We start from the raw sequence: 17,407 nt of genomic DNA on the forward strand, positions 1-17,407 counted from the left end.
AGGACTTGTTAGTGTTAGGTGAGAGGTTGGACTTGGTGATCTTGGAGGTCTCTTCCAACCTAGATGATTCTGTGATTCTGTGAAGTTCTTCTCTTTTCTTGGCCTTTTTGTCCTTTTCGAGAAGCATAGCAACTCAAAACTGGCCTGTGTCAGCTAGCAGCCAGTGCATCCCCTTTTTGAATGACACCATGGCTTAATGATCCCCAGCTGTAGGCCATCAACTCCACAACACAGGGCTGAAGATGAGGCTCTGCTTTGAAAAACAGCTCTCGCAGTGTCCCCTTCCTAAGGAAGGCAGCAGGAAGGCTTCATTCCTAATGGTCAGCCCACTGGAGCCTGGAAGTCAGCCCAGATCCTTTTCTTGGTCCCTGCAGGATTAGCTATTTTACAAGGAAAATGTGATACCAGTTTCATTAATGATACACTAGTCAGAAGAGAATATACATCAGCTTCTCTTAGTGCTGTTACTAGTTTTATGAATCGGGGCCTTTAAAAACTTATCTGTGTTGCCATTTTAGTCAGCAACCAAGACTTGACACAAAACCAGATGGCCAGGAAAGGGAACAAGAAAGGGCTGTCTTTAAAGGGGCTTTCATCTATTACAATCACTATTTTCCTATCAGATATCAGGCACTTCTAATCATCTATCCCATCGCAGTGCAATCCAGAAGGAATGGAGAGAATCACCCTGTGTTGATGTTACCAGCCTGTATCAATGCTGTTACCAGATGTAATGATCTATTTTCTGGCTCTTCACAAGTGTTTTCGTCAAGGGATGGGGTTCCATGCAGTTGAATTCAATAAATACATGTGTAGTTTGAATGACTCTCAGGTTTAGGTGTGTGTTTGCCTCCGGAGGAAAAGGAGGATGAAAACATGAGAAAGACAATTAGTTTATTCTCTAAGGATACTCTACACTGCATTCCTTTCACCCCCCTTTCTCTGAGTCGAGGAGTCAATATGTTTATGCTGAAGATGGCAAGATATAGCAGTCTCTGTCCCTGTATGCCCTGTTAAGCTGCCCTTTCAGTTCCACTTTATCAAATATAAGGAAAAGCATCAGCACAGACATGCAGGTGCCCAGTAATAATTTAGATTTATAAGTGCAAGTGTATATTATATAAGAAATAAGAAAACCATATATTTGTCAGCTTAATGGCTTAATATGATACTTGTCATATTCATTTATTTACCTAAGGTTTGTGTGGGAATCAGGCAGTGTCACAGTACTTTCTCCTAATCCCTTGTGGGTACACCTAAGAGTAGCTCCAGATCAGCCAGAATTTGGAGAGCATATTTGGGATGGACACAAAGGCCACAGGAGTGCACCTCGCTCTGAAACCATGGCAGAGATCACCGGAACCAGGAATTTACCAGCCAAAACAAAATGTTCTCTCCTCCATGGGAATTCCAGAGCATACCTCCAGCCTGAAACTCTGTGTGGGGCATGTGTGTTGTATGTGAATTTTTCCAAGAAGTAAAATCCTTCCTCTTCAGAAGCATCTTCCATACCCCCAAAATAAATAAATAAATAAATAAAGGAGAAAAAAGGGAAAAGGACAACACTTCAACTATTCCAGGGAGAAAAAACATGACAACAGTCCCAGTCAGCTGGATGTGCAAGAAAAAGTAACCAGCAGTCTAACTAAAGAGGACCAAAAAGGGAGCCTTTCAAAGTGACTCACTATAAAGCATAAAAAAGGAACGTGCATAGATAGCAAAGTTCTTCAGAGCAGTCATGATCTCTTCTGTCTGCAACTCTGTTTTGGAAACGCGAGCCAGCATCACAGCGTGTGGACAGATGACTCCAGGCATCTTTCTCATGACATATTCCTACAATCCATCCATGGCTCAGCAGCTTTCTTGGTCATTATCCCACTGAAACAAGGCATAACAGGGAACACTGAGACATATTCCAGATAACAAGAGCTTGACCATATTCAAACTGCTCTTGTGGAATAGAAATCCCAGGAACCAAGCCGCCAACTAAATAGGAGAACAACAGACTGGTTGTTTGGTGAGCAGGTCTTGTTTGCTTTTTTATATGGAGGACATGAATCAGATTAACCGTGTTCCTGTGCTTGTCTGAGACAGTTATGGAACAATGCTAGAAATGCTGCTCAATGTCCACATAAGAACTGCCATCATGGATATACTTAAAACCAGATTATCAACAAGGTGTTTTTTTTCCAGATGATTTTGGTCCTTAGTGGAGACAGCCAAATAAAATGAGTCCACAGGTCTTTCATACTCTGTACAGGTTGAGTCAGATCTCCCTCACACCTGGTGAGCATTAACAACCTCTACCTTTCTGACATGGGACCTCCAGGTGGAAGTACAGCCACACACAGCCCACAGCCTTGCAGGTGCACATGGAGACAAAGCAGCTGTTAAGATTCCAGAGCTGAGGTCAGCTCCTGCTCCCCCTGCCTTTGCAGCAAGGGTGCATGCATCTGTAGGCAACTCAAGTACATACCATACTTGTACATCTTGTGCAATGTCAGTGAAATCAAACAAGCCTGTGTAAGAGCTAATATTAGCCAGCCCTCAACTACTCAATAATTCAATTTAATAACCATCCATTTAAAAAGCAGTTTTCATTTAGCTGTGCAACATAAGTAAAATGTCAGCTAATGTTACTAAAAGACAAAAATGTTATTTCCATAACTTCAAAAATCTCAAGCACTTAAAAGCCATAAAATTCATGTCTAAAGACACCAGTTCTCACCAAAAATAAATTAATTAATTAATTAAAAGCTATAAAAAGCATGTCATCACAACAGTAATGGTATTTGCACACAATTTTATCAGAACTCAACACTACATACTTTCTTTGCTGTGAACCACAAGCAAACTCTTTCTCAAGAAGCAGCAGTTATTAACACTTCCTGAAAATCATTGGTCAGTGGATATCTCATCTCTAAAAGCAGCTCTTTATATCTGCTGGTCAGAGCTAAAGTTATAAGTCAATAGCAATGGTCTTATGTCTGAGAGATATGTTTAAGATGCATGAAGTTAGGGGTTCTGCACTTGATCTCCCACGTTTGCTTTTTATGAAGGACATTGTAGGGACCACACTGCCTCTTCAACAGCTACAATTGTTTGTTTTGGAATTATTAACCTCTCCCAACCTTATTCCAATTCGAAGACGTTCTGAAAATTTTTTTCAGCTTTCCTTTTTGACCCCCTAAAGAGGAAGATACTTCCTCCTTATACCTTGCTGCCAAGATCCAAATTTGTAGTTTCTGGATTTCCGTGGTAACAGGTGGTGATGTCATAAAGTCACTAAATGGTACAGGGAGACACTATGCTCTGTGCAGCCGTGAAAGTCTGGAAGAGAACAGCTAGCTAGTTCTCTGCCTGGCTGCCAATATCATTCACCTCCTCTGCCTTCCCAGCTCTGTACAGACTATCTGCATCATTTTGGAGAGATCCCCAGAAGGCGTGAGTCCTTTGGAAAGTGAGTGGAAGGTGTAGACATATCTGCTCTTATTTCTAGTGTCTCAGTCATGAACCTCTTGTGAAATCAGTATGCTGAGAAGTGTTTCCTAGTGAGGTTTGTATCTGAAATGATATTCTTAGCTTTTTGTTTGTCACTGGTGTAGCTGTCAACCTGCTCAGAATGGGCAGCAAGCTCTGCTTCTACACCTCACTGTCACTAACAGAGACTGGTGAGCTCCTCTGTATGTCAGTACCCTTGGCAGAGCTGGGTGGCTGGCTCCTGATCACCCTGCATTGTGGTGCCATTATACGAATACTTTAGGAAACAGGGGAACAAAGAGGGAGGGCATAACACCCTTATTTCTTACCTGGAGAATGACATCCAGAAACACACACGTTCCCAGCAGAATCCACACATGCACAAGTGTACTGCTCCATTGGATGTTTGATTCTATTTCACAAGGACACCTGCAAACATTATAGTCTATGCACCGATGAAAAAAAAGCTTTCCTGTCATCAAATACTATGAAATAAAAGGAACAAACACAGAATTGGGTACATAAAAATCCTAATGCTTGTGTGCTGCAGACAGCCAGTTGCTTCCTTGTATATACAGGGAACAAAACTGGGGTTCCAGCCCTGAGGTAAGGCTCACAACCATACTGAAAGAAATAGGTCTGCATATTATTTTTCCAGATTAAGGGAGGGGAAAAAAAAAAAAAAAAGCTATTTATTCTAATTCAGGGCATTTCTTTTTGAGGAAGAGCACAAAGGAAAAGGAAGACTTAGGCATGTTACGCAGCTGTCAGCATGACTTGAATCTGAGTTATCTAATGATTTCAGAGCAAGACTGTCCTTTACACAGTCCCTGTCATGCTTCAACTGGATACTTTGAAGAAGGTAGAAAGTGAGGGAATTCTGTACAGAAAGAACTCAGAACTCATGTTTGCCAGCTGGACAAACATATTCCACCAGGACTGAGACACAAGAGTTTTCATATTTTTCAAGATCTGTAATCTACTCCTAGTAGACTATTTTGTTTCACAGTCCAGTAAAATAAGCTTAGTATCTGTCAGCCAACCAAATGACTATTGGCTCAGTCTCAATGGGTTAGTTTCCCTCAGCCACAGGTTAGAGCACAACACAGCTCCCTTCTCCAGAAGGAGAAATGCAAAGGTAGGATGGGTTGGCACTTAACCGAGCCTCATCCCATAACAGAGCAAGACAGAGTCAAGCATGACCTTGGACTGGAAAGCTTGAAAACAGTTTAAACATAGCCCAAGCCATCATCACAATCAGTGCCACTGGTACTACAGACCATATTCATGCATCTTAAGTTCATATACTGGCCTCTTCTCAATTTTTGCCATTAAGCCAGGCAGTGGGAGTTACAGGAAAGAGGGAGAGATGCAGATGAGCAGCAAGGTTATGAGAGCTTTTCCCTCTCCATCTCATCCTTCAGATGCAGCTCTAACCCCACTCAATGCCATCTGGTGGCAGACTAGTTTCTCACCAGCTCCTGCCATAGGGGACATCTCAGCAAATTTCTAAGAATTGTGCCTACCAAGAAATACTGTTCTTGTCTATATCGGTTGCTTCTCTAAGTTCAGTCTAAAGCTTTCTGGGGAAGCTTTCCATCCTACATCTGGTGCCTCTTCTTTACCTGTTCCTTCTTACCCTCAATCCACCAAATAATGAGTTTGCCTGGGATTCCACCAGCACCAAAAATTAATAAAGTAAAATTTCCTTTGAGAGATAAAACCCCTGTAATTTCCCTTTTTTTTATTTTTTATTTTTTAATATGGCTTTAGCCTAGAGCTAAGGTCTTGCATGAAACTAAAGAAAAAACAAGCAAACAAACAAAAAACCAAAGTCCCTAGACAAATAAGATGAATTCAGAGCATAGCAATGAACTCTACAGCACTCCCTAGAAAAGATGCCTAGGAAGAATATTGCTGCTAGAAAAGCAATCATCTCCACCACTGTTGCAAAGTGCTTCACTAGGGAGGGAAAGAAAGCCCTAGGCGGAAATTGGTATCAAGCTTATTTTATTAATTTCTGTTATTAGATCATAAAATGTTTGAAGTAAACAGGAGGCCAAACTGGGTGGCTGAAAGCAGTTATTCAGGAAAACATACTATGGGAGAGGAAACCTCTCCTGAATATTAGCAAGAAACATGAGGAGCTGCCCAGCTTTGGTCCCACTGAGGATATGGAATTACTGTTGGTGTTTTAACATTTTCAACAGTAATGGCTAATGGATATCTCTAAACAGAAAGCAGTTAAGGTTTTGAGGGCCCACCTAAGCATTTTGTTAGCTTCTTTAATAAACATAAGACTACCTGGATCTTAGAACCAAGAGTCAAATAAATATATAACAATGTCATTTACTATAAGAAAGGGTGAATTGTCTCTGGTAATAGAACATTAAGAGCAATAAAACATGCAGTGCATCACCATGTTAGGCTTGGAAATATGTAATGGCATATTTTAACCTTAAGTGCTCTTTCAAGAGGTTAATGAAGTCAGGTTGTGTTTTTCAAAATACTTTCCAGGTTAATCTTTAACAGTCTAACACTGGTGACATTGGAATGCAAGAATAAAGGGTCATGTAATGTTAAATATCTGACTAAGGCACATTAGTTGTAGCGTAAGTGCAAGCAATGCATAAACTACAAAGGCATATGTCTGAGACTTCAAAGATGATAGTAACATCTTAATGCTTATGCTTAATGGTTTAGAAGTAAGACAAGCTATTTTTCTATGATTTCTGTTATAAGTCATCCTTCCTGCTTCCACCAACATATGAGGCTTTAATTATTAGACAGTTAAGAGTGCTATCCTTCATAAGAAGATGCAGAATATTCACTTTATTTTAGTATAAACTTAAACCCTATGACTTCTCTTGTGCAAACTACTAGATTTCCAATAATAATTTTAAGAATGTCTTGTGGCTCTTTAGAAGGACAAACCTATCTAAAAAAAAAAAAAAAAAAAGGAGGGAGAGAGAGAGATTAAACTCTGCAGTCCTCATCTTTATGAGGCTGGCAAAAGGGAGTTCAACTCGTTATCAGCTGCAATATTTGAGGAACGTGCAGAACACAAATATGTTCTCCAATGGCCACAGAGCTGCCAATAGTATTTTTGTCCTGATGACCACTTACTTCTTACAGTTCTGAATACGAGAGTGTAGGGGAACACAAATTATACAAGAATAAGTAGAACCTGAGCTCCAAAACAAAGCCAGAGGTTTGATACCTAAATTTGCTGTTTAGGCTGGTTAACTCTTTATTTAGTCACTGTTCTCAAAAGACAAGAAGCGCCTCAGAGGACTAAACCAGTCATGCCTCTATTCAGTGTACCTAAGAAAAGCTGCTATTTCTAGACTAGGTAGTATTTTAGGACAACACTAGCTACCCAAATTAGGCTACCCTATATCCTTCCTCCCATTCTGTACCTGAAAACTAGGGATATGTCATCTAAAAGCACAAATGAAAGGAGGTGGTATGTCACTTCAGCGCTATTGACCTGACTAATCCTGTAGTACTGAAGATAATAAAAAGAAAGATAACTAATGTGATAAGGAACGGACTGATAATTGTGGACTCCACTATATACTGCTTGACCTTTCTGGTGTGTTACAATCTGACTGGATACAATGCACAATTACACTGTAGACCGATACTTCTTAGGAGCTCCAGATAATAGCATAATAGGAGTTATTCCAGACAAAGTGATCCCACTAGCAGAGCCAATGCCAAGATATGAATAGAAATCTGTTCCTGAAGAGTTAGCAGCTGAAGTGACACACCATTCCCATTGTGAGCTTCATATCATCCCAAGATCTTTACTCCAATGAGCCTTTGCTGCCTCTCCTTCATGTGCTTGTCTCTCTCCCATCTTTCATCTGCTGTGTATAATAATCTTGACATGTGAAAATTATTTTCCAGACATATAATTACCCTCTTGTCTATGGACATCCACATGCATTCAGCAACTTAAAGAGCTTCAAAGACCTTACCTTGCAAGGAACCCCAGGTCCTGCTGCCACACAGATCAGTACCCAAGTTCAAACAGGCAGGGAGAGTGAGGATCTTCATCCTTCAGCAATCTAGAAAGAAGAAAGGACCTTTGCTGTAAATCACACTCATACTCTCTCACTTAAAATGACTTTAGCCAAGGGCAATTTTAAGTACATTGTAATGTTTTTCCTTTATAGAAGACTCACAAATGCAATGCCAATCTAGTCATGAGCTTATACAGCAACTGAGCAAGTTCTAGTTCATGGTGCAGTGACAGAGATGCCAAGTAAAGACAGCATAATTCCTAATGCAAACATTTCTTCTTTACCGTACTCCCACAGTGGTATCAACATTCAGCAGAGAAGCTTTCAGAGTCTCTGGTGGCTGGACCTCAGACTCATTTCTGTCCAAAATTGCATTTTAGTAAGTCACATCGGGTATGCTGCTGAGATCTGAGATCAACACTGTAAACCCCCCCAGATGAAACTGAGACAATCATGTTAAAAAACACATCTCATTTCTTACACGTGCCAATGAAAGCCACACAATTGCAGGTACCACTGCTCCAAAGCAGTGGATACATACTGAAAATGTGCAGGAGGTCTACAGTATTTAGCATCAGTGAGCACATTGCAGTGATCTCAGTGCTGTTTTACACAAGCCAAGAATGTTTGCTACTTACTAGTGAAGATATTAGTCAGAGAGATTTTTAAATAAACAAAAATCAAGAATAACATTAAACCTCACTAATTCTCACTCATGTCTGGAAAAGTAATTTTATTGATTTGCAAATGACAAACAAGTTGCAATAGTAGCCTGTACTGCACCACATACTAACAAGTTATTTTTTAAGGCCGTATTGTGTCTTCCTATATCCATCACCATTCACAGTCATTAATAGAAGATCAGTCCATATATCTCTGTGTATGTGTATTGATATGCACACTAAGGTGCATGCATTTCTTTAAAATTCTGTGCTCTTAGCTAGAAAAGCTCTGTTCTGAAACCTTAAGAGTGGAAGAGGAAACAACTTTTTGTGCAGATTAGAAGATAATTAGTAGTAGGCTGCTGTAGTGTCCTTCAGAGTCCAGAAGAGGCACTTAACAAACCCTAACAGGTAAATGTCCGTAAAGACACAGAAAGACACTGCTGCTGCTTGGGGAATGAGTGGCTTTAACCACTATCTGACAAGTACACAACCTCCAGCCTTATGTTTCTTTCCAAGGAGGAGCCAACACTCAAATTTTTAATTTTTAAATGTTGTTATGCATTTTCCCTGACTAATTGGGATCAAAAGCCTAGGGTTCTGGCCCTTCTGTCTTGCCTGCCACCATGAATCAGGATTTCCTCCACTCAAATAGAATCAGGGAGAAGAAACACAGGTCTTCTATCCATTTTTTATGAAGAACATTTGCAGTCACACTTCAGCATTTTGTGATGGTAAAATGATCTCAAAATTTAACTTCATCAGCTCCTTCACCTTCTTCAAATAGTGACATTGACATGAATAGCATAAGGAAGTTTTAAAAAGACAACAGCAGCAATAACTGTATTCTGAACTTGCCACTTGTGATTACAGAAAAAGTCTTGTAACTGTCAACAACTATGTACAACTATGTACATTATGTGGACTTAACACTTCTCTTACCTGGAGACTTTGAAAGGCCATATACATGACAAAATGAGTCTCAAGGGCACTTCTAGTAGTGATAGGCTGAACAGACTGCCAGCAGAACGAGCACCAGTATTCTGAGTGCAAGAGAGTAACACTCAAGAGCCCACAGCAATATTATGCATCAGAATGTGACGGTGATGATCACAGTGTTCAATCTCTTGACTGCTGAGATGCAGTCAAGTTCCTAAGGCTGTTTTGAAGCAGACATGGTTTTCTAGAAGCAGCAATGCTAAGAAGTCCTGCTTTCTATTTTATCTTAAATATTATTGATATGACTTTGCCTACAATAATCAAATATTATTGTGGTAAAACTCTAAGAATGACTAAATAGGAAAAAAAATCATAGATTCATTGTTTAGCCTTGCATAGCAACTTGTTTTATGTTTAGTTTGCTGATAGTATTGTACCAAGACTTTATTTAAAATAAGGAATAAAACTTCTGAGCAAAAATGTATTCATGTCATGGAGGAAAAAAAAAAAAGAAAAAAAAGAAAAAAAGAAAAAGAGTGAAAGATTGCAAAGCAGTACCTTTGATCAGCTTGCCAGAAAATTGACACGAATATATCCTTAACTATAACACAAAAAAAATGTACCACACTTAAACCAAAATACCTTACTAGAGATGTCTATTTTTGACAGCATTCACATTCTGACAGAGGCAGACTTCATCCTCACCTTGCACATACAATGAGAACGAAGTGCAGCAAAAGGAAAAGAAGGAAAACAAGAAAAACAGCAGATAGATTTAGTGTTTCCTTTACCAAAATAAAGCTTAGCATACTTGTAGCTTTTGGCTTTAAGCCTTTCCTTCTAAGCTGATTGAATTGCTCAGCAAATGATGCAGGAGGGGAGGTTTCCAGCCATTTTTGTTGAAGTTTCCCAGGAGGGTGATGATAAACTGAAATAATGGGTGTGATAGGAGGCATCAGATATTGATAGGAAGAACAAGTCAGCTTCAGCTAAACACATCCAAAATGCACAAGTATGAAAACACATATAGAAACTCACCAGCAGTCTGGAAAGATGCCTCTTTCAACAGAAGTGACTTCTCAGGGGCATGCAGCCATGTTAGGACTTTTAATAAGCATTTCCCAACTTCTGCACTGCAGACATCCCTCCTGGCAGCGTTATTCAGTTGGCTGCCCATATGCCTGGTCGTTATGACTGTCTCTTGGCCACGTTACTGGGCACCATCAGGCTCTGGTTTCATTCTTCTTGGTTATTTAGATTTATAAGGCAATAGTTTTCCAGTTGAATGAGGTATGTAGCCCATAGGCATATACTTTAACATGTGCTGCATCTTGTCCTTTACACTGTTCCTATTAACCTGACACAAAATGAGGAAACTGGGGCTGCTCTGTCCTCTAAGCAGTTGGTAATACACGAGAAAGAAAAGAAAAACTTTAATTTTTGCAATCCTGGCCTGAAGGATTAGTAACAGTAAGGATTAAACATTGTCATGTGTCTAACCAGGCCCTCATGCTGATTATTCTTGCCTTGACTTTTCCTTGTAAATTATCTTTCTTTTAACCTACTTTCTCCTTTCAAATAGAGAAATGTTGCGGAGTACTCTTGTAAAACTCATTTTGAATAAATCCTCAATGACACTTTAAATTAGATCGTATCACTGTCAAGCCCATGAGACTTACCAGAAGGTGCAGCACAGACGTAAGATTTACATGAGCTATTCCTGATTTATACTCATTTAAGTGACAATTGAACCAGAGGAGCATTTTTACTGGAGACAAAGATAAAGGATTTGCGTGTTTTTTACCTGTCTGGTTAAAGAAAGTTTTATCATTCCCTTGGTCATTCATAGCCAGTTTTGAATTTGCAATTCAGCTAGAAGACTAGCACTCTGCTCCATACTAGCAACAAGCATTTGGTTGTGCAAAAACTCTTCACTATTTTTACAATGGGTTGTGCAGAAAGCTCCTAATCCCACCATCCAGTATTTACTGCATTTTTAGCTTCAGGTTAGGCTACCCTAGCCACCTCTATTTTACAGAAGTGAGAAGTACTAGTAGTCAGATATTCAACCCTAGCTTTTTCTCACTTACATATACACCACATACATATGTACCCACACAACAGAATCTGCTACATTCAAAACACAGATGACCCAGTGAGTCATAAACATGTACTGAAGGAATTAAAAGAGAGCTGTCATTCCTGAAACTGCAGGTCACAAAGCATGACTTTGTACTGGGCATTAGACAGGACCTTACCAACCCAACTTTCATGCTACAGCGTGCTCCAAAACACTCTGGGCTCATGGAGTTTGTGGTTCTCCACTCACATTTACTCATAGTCTACACATGGAAAGAAGCAATATATAAAAGGGAAAACTAGGGAAACATAGAATCATAGAATATCCCAAGTTGGAAGAGACACACAAGGATCATCTAGTCCAACTCCAGGGTCCCCAAAGGACCACCAAATAAAACAGACCACGTGTCTGAGAGCGTTATCCAAATGCTTCTTGAACTCCACCAGGCTTGGTGCTATGAGCACTTCCCTGGGGAGCCTGCTCCAGTGCCTGACCACCCTCTTAGTGAAGAACATTTTCCTGATATCCAGCCTGAATCTCCCCATCACAGCTTCAAACCAGGAACGCAGGCTGTTCTAGAAAAAAAAAAAGTAAATAAATAAATAATAAATAAAAAACACCTCTAGTAGAAAATAAGAGTTGATATCCTATCTCCTCAACTGTTTTCCTCATGAAGGTGCACATTGTGTTTCTCCATTTCATGACAAACTGCAGTTTAATTCCTGATAGAGCAGAGCAGTATGCACAGGCTCAGCGTTACTTACAAGAGTCATTCTTGACAAAAGGGGAGGGAAGGAGGCTTCCTATAACTGGCAGGTTTTTAGCAAATTCTGATGTGGCTGGAACAAAAGACCAAGCCCAGTTGTACAATTTTAAAACTGGAAAGCAGTATATGAAAGTCTGCTCACATCAGGAGCTCAGAATCTCCTCTTCAAGGGCTAAAGTCCTCTGAGTGCTTGTGACAAGAAATTCTTGTTCTTTTTTCAATGTCTCTTGGCACTCTTTGTTTCCTGTTTCAGCCTGGGATTAATGCCAGGCTGTTCCTGAAGCTGTTTCAAACCTACAGACCATTTGTCAAACCTCTAAACCAGAGTATGTCTACAGTGCAGAGAAGTCGGGTAAATTTAGCTCATGCTGAGTTCCATGGCTGGATTGCTCTGTGATATCCGAAGCACTTCATTTAACACTTGCTCAGGTACTTCTGTACTCTGCTGCAACACAGGCACACTCCCCATGCTTTGCAAAGTCCGAAGACACAAAGCCTCTTTAAAAGGGAGTCTTGTGCTCTCCGTGAAAAATCATAAAGGAGGAATCATGGAAGTCCTTCATGTTCCCTTTAACCTAAGACTTCTGTGGATTAATCTTTCATAATAGCTGAAAGCATAACAGGGTGTTGTCTGGAAGACTGGACACCACATGCATTGGGGCACTGCGAAGGCCAGGAGCAGTGGGGTCACCCTTGGGGCTGGGTCTCACAGCCAGAGCCCATCCCACCACCCCAGCCAGAGAGCAGGGAAGCCGGGAGGCAGCCCCAGTTCCCTAGGGATGGGGATAGGGACAGTGTAGGGAAGGCCTGGCTGGGATGTACCCCTGTGAGTTGGAGTTATGTTTAGGCTTGGTGAGGGCAACCAGGGGCAAGACCTTGGGGGTGGAAATAGGCTGAGGCTGGGTCAGAATGTCAGCCCACAGATCAGGTCAGGCTCAGTGAGCTGATGATCAGGCAGGGCAGGGCTGTGGCTGGAGCCTGGAAGTAACTGTATGCTTCTGAGGCTGTCACAGAGGCAGGACTGTGCAGCTTCCCAACACTAGACTGTATCCACATTTGAAAGTTTTAAAACACAATGAAGAAAAAAATTATATATAAAGGTCCAGCAGGAAATGAAGAGGCATTTTGATTTTTTTTTTTTTTTTTTTTTTGCATTTGGCAGGCAGAGGGCATACTCAGCCTAGACCTAAATATAGCCTTTCTGTCTGCTTAGGGACTATTTATTCTTTCTGTCTCCTGACACCGGTACACACAAAATCTATTTAACATTCAGCAGATGCAGCCCTCATACAAAAACATACAATCTGTTCCTGAGAAATCAGCAGTAATTTTCAGAAACCATCATTGTGCTGGGGGTGGAGAACCAGCCAGCAACACCACAACAGAGTCATCCATGTCCCAGCAAGGAACCACACTTCTCCCCCAAGCACCTGAAATGGGCACTGGGAGCTGGGAAATAAGGTGGTCAGACTCAGTTGACACTGCTAGGGTGAAACTAATCAGCAGTTTTCTACCCGAGGACTTTCTCAATAAAACGTCAGACTATGCTCCCCTCCAAATCACTTTTTCTGTCAGCAAAGTCAGACCCACGGCTCCCTGCCCAGCTGCCTCTAAAGCTTTTGTAGTTTTCTTTCTGCCTCCAGGAAAATGGCCTTTTTTGGATCTTTGCAAGTATAATAACCACATGGAAAAATTAGCAGAAATGAACGTTTCAATGCAAAAGGGTTATTTTCCATACACAGAGACTCTGCTGTCAGTGATTAAATTAGCAGCCTTAATCTCAGCTCATATATTTATCAAAAGAGTTTCATTATATATTAAATAGTGCAGTGCATATATCCTCACTTAATTTAATAACTATTCATCTGGTAAAAGTCTGACAGATCCTGAGCTATTAGAAGTGAACTATTTCACACAGAACATTTTGCCTATTTGCTGGCAAAACTTGTTACTGAATGTGATGAGTTAATTTAAACATATAGTGTTTGTAGCACAAAGAAACATTATTCAACTTAATATTTACTAATACCCCTTATTTCTTTGCAGTATCAAGTTTTTCTATAAAAAGGGGTCCCCACAGATCAGTGGGTCTCCTAGATGCCTGAGTCCCTGTGGATAGGTGTCCCCAAAGCCTAAGTCCCCATGAGTCAGCATTACTCCAGTTGGCAGGGTCTTGCTGGACATGAGGGTCCCTGCCCCCACGACATGCTGGTGGTGCTGGAGGTGCTGACCCAGCTGTGCCTGCAGTCACTGCTGTGGGATGAGCCCAACCTTGATATCACCTGTGCATGGCCAAGGGGGCTACATGGACATGGTGGGGCTGGGGCACACAGGTGATTCTGCAGCAGGGGCTGGAGCATGTTAGGAGGGAACTGTAGGTGGGGTGCACGATGGACTGGGACAGAGGGAAGACAGGAGGATATGGGAGGACATTGGGGGATGGAAAGGGGCAGGGATACATGGCATCTCTAGGACCCCTGGATGCTTTGCTCTTTCCCAAAGCATCCCAATTCTAGAAGTAGTGGTGTTACAGGTTGGGCTACTGAGCGAGCACCCAGAGGTTTCATGGCCCTGCCAAATATCCATGGTAATGGAACAGGAGAAGATCCGTATGAGCACAGATGCAGGAGAATGTACCAGGAACAGCTTGTTTCTCTAACAGAAAATTGTCTTTTGCAATGCTTGGTGCCAAAGGAGGCTCCATTCCAAATTACAACAAAAAAATCTGCCACGCTCATCTAAAAACAGGGGTCAGGACTCACAGTCAACACCCTCCAAAGCAAGAAGCCATCATCAGCACTTGAGGTATCTCAGAGGTGAAATGGTACTCACTCACCAAAAAACAGATTTCAGCAAGAAACAGCAAGGCATATCAAGGTGGGCTTTCCAGACCAAGAGTCCACAACTTTAAGGGCTGTACTGAGAAGCTGGACCAGTCTATTAAGAAGAGCCTACCAGTTGTCACAGGATGTAGGGCCATTTCAGCCAGGCCTCGCTGCTCATCCACAGGAGTCCGGAGATAGATGGAAGAGGCACAACTGCCATGATATGAAGTTATATTTCTACAGGAAAAGAAAAAAAGTCTACAGAGAAGATAGACATATAAACCTGAAACTTTAAGTAGTAGCAAGAGCTTGGGCAAGTCATAATTATACAACATGCTTATCAAGCTATCATCTAAAAATCCCAACACAGTAGGGGTAAACCCCACTGCCCTTGAAGACTGGAAGCCTATCACTGATGTTAGCAAAGCCAGAATATCTCACAGGTCATGAAACACTATTGAAAGAAAAGAAAAAAACTACCGCAAATTCTGTGTATATTTCACTCTTCACAGCAGAAGATAAAACATGAGAAATAAATGCTTCATTTAATTCTTGGGAAGAAAAAAAAATTTAAAAAGCCCTTAATCTCTTATTTTTGAGAACACAAATGTGAGCCTAATTCTCATGAAACACATAGATCAATAAATTCATCTGTATAAGCCGGGGTTTCTTGCAGAATTATGTTCCCAATTCAGAGCACAAACAGAATAGGCAAGCCAGGTGCATGGATAAAAAATAATAATAATAATAATACCACAACAGACGGATCAAGAGATATGAATGCATTCCATGGAGAAAACAGGGAAACTCTTAAACTCTTAGCACGCTAATACACCTGTTGAGAAAAGAATCATAGCTACTTACTGAAGCACTTGTCCAATGCCTGAAAATGTATCTAAAGATGTACAGCTCTAAATCTTCAAAGAAAACTTTTTATTCTAAGAACAACAACTATAAAGCTGGTTACAAAAGTGCACTAAACACTGAAAAATCTGGGAAAGCTATAGCAGTGCATACACCTCTGATGTCTACCCAGTCTACACAAACCTGCTTTCAGTTATTTCTACAAGCCCTTCTTCAAGAGCCTTAACTACCTAAGCTGTTCCTCAGATAGCCATGTTTTGCCAACCAAAAATCAAATTCCCAGGCATTTTTAGTTCAAATCTACTTCCCGCATCAGCACTTAAATCTGGAGATGGTTTGGAAAATGCATGTGCACTTTTCTTATTCTGCTGAGTTTGGGTTTAACTGGCTACAACAGCCTGATAGGACTGCTGTCTAAATGCCCAGACTAAACCATGGCACGTCTTCTCATCCACTTCCCCTTCCATTCAAAATCACAACCCATATCTATGGCAACTGCAGCTCCTTCCTAAAGGAAAAGAGAGACTGGAATGTCTAGAATCTCATACCGCAGTTTGGCACTGAAACATAGAATGTAGATCTAACACCTCTCGCTTCCCTGGGAATCACCAGCACCACCTTCCATGGTCTCCTCCAGAGACCCCAGACCACTAGACCACCACAGTTATAGAAAATACAAAGCAGCAATCAAGCATAGCACAGCACTTGGCTTGAAGAGACCTATTTCCTGCTTGAAGGATCACCATAATGTAGAAAAGATGTGACAGTAGAAGGAAGACAGTATAAGAAAAGAATTAGTCCATTATACGGGAGCAGGATACAAAATAGCAAACAGCTTGCATTTCGTATAGGCAGAAAGGTGAGGTCTAGGAGAAAAAACCTGACGTGTTGGAACAGTCTGTTCCATCAAAATCCAAAGCTAAATGTGGCACAGAGACATGCTATTCACCCACAATCTCTAAACCTACAGAGGAAGTGTATGCTTGTCAATGTTTTGACTTACAGTAAAATTAGCCTCACATTACAGCAAAACCAAAAAAGGCTTGAAAAGAGGGCCCTAAAATGTATGAGAAAAATGAAGATAATGGAAGGGCTTGTTATACTGTGCTGATCCTGGCTGACGAGTGCTAAGAACAAAGAGGTTAGAGGGTCTGTATATTGAGAGAGTTGGCCACTCCCTGATATTTTTGTACATTTATAGACAGAACTATCTTTGGGGTGACATCAGGGTGAGGTTAGAGCAATACACAGCTAGCAAGAGAGACAGACTCTTTGGATTTGCTTTTTGAATATAGCCATCAAAATACTCACTGTGCCTTGAATTATTTTTCCTTTTGAAGTATTGTTCCAGATAATCCAGGAGTGATTGGTTTGTAAATGAAGGTCAGGCTTCTTCCTTCACTGAGATACTGCATGTAAAGGAATGGGAAACTCTAGTTCTGGAAGGAATGCAAGAAGGGATGTTCCAAGAATTCCTAGCAAAACATGTATCTTGTCTGCAAGGTTTCACTGATTATATCTGAGACAGATTATAAGAAGTTATGCCTTTTATTAAACCAGTTGATATAATGGGAATAAACAGAAGTTTCCCAGCCTTCTTGAGTACTTGACAGCCTCTGTTTCGTTTTGTTTTTAATCCGAGACTATACCATTTTGTCTTTTTTTTAATTACATCTCCCTAAAAGTCTAATTAGATCATGCTAGTTATTAGAATGCTACTAAATCATTGCAAATTCTGTGTGAGAAGACATCACAGACATTAA

At 40.8% G+C, this 17,407-nt stretch overlaps 1 long non-coding RNA gene across 1 annotated transcript; it reads right to left on the reverse strand.

Annotated features, from left to right (window-relative positions):
* Positions 1-1,745: 1,745 nt before the first annotated feature.
* On the reverse strand, positions 1,746-17,028 carry LOC125182151 (uncharacterized). Its single transcript, XR_010832569.1, has 4 exons — positions 9,921-17,028; positions 7,464-7,553; positions 3,810-3,909; positions 1,746-1,878 (listed from the first exon to the last, which is right to left on the reverse strand). It is a non-coding gene; the product is annotated as an uncharacterized lncRNA (long non-coding RNA).
* Between the last annotated feature and the right edge of the window lie 379 nt (positions 17,029-17,407).

Source organism: Anser cygnoides, chromosome 6 (genome assembly GCF_040182565.1).
Source record: "Anser cygnoides isolate HZ-2024a breed goose chromosome 6, Taihu_goose_T2T_genome, whole genome shotgun sequence".
Taxonomy (NCBI): Eukaryota; Metazoa; Chordata; class Aves; order Anseriformes; family Anatidae; genus Anser; species Anser cygnoides.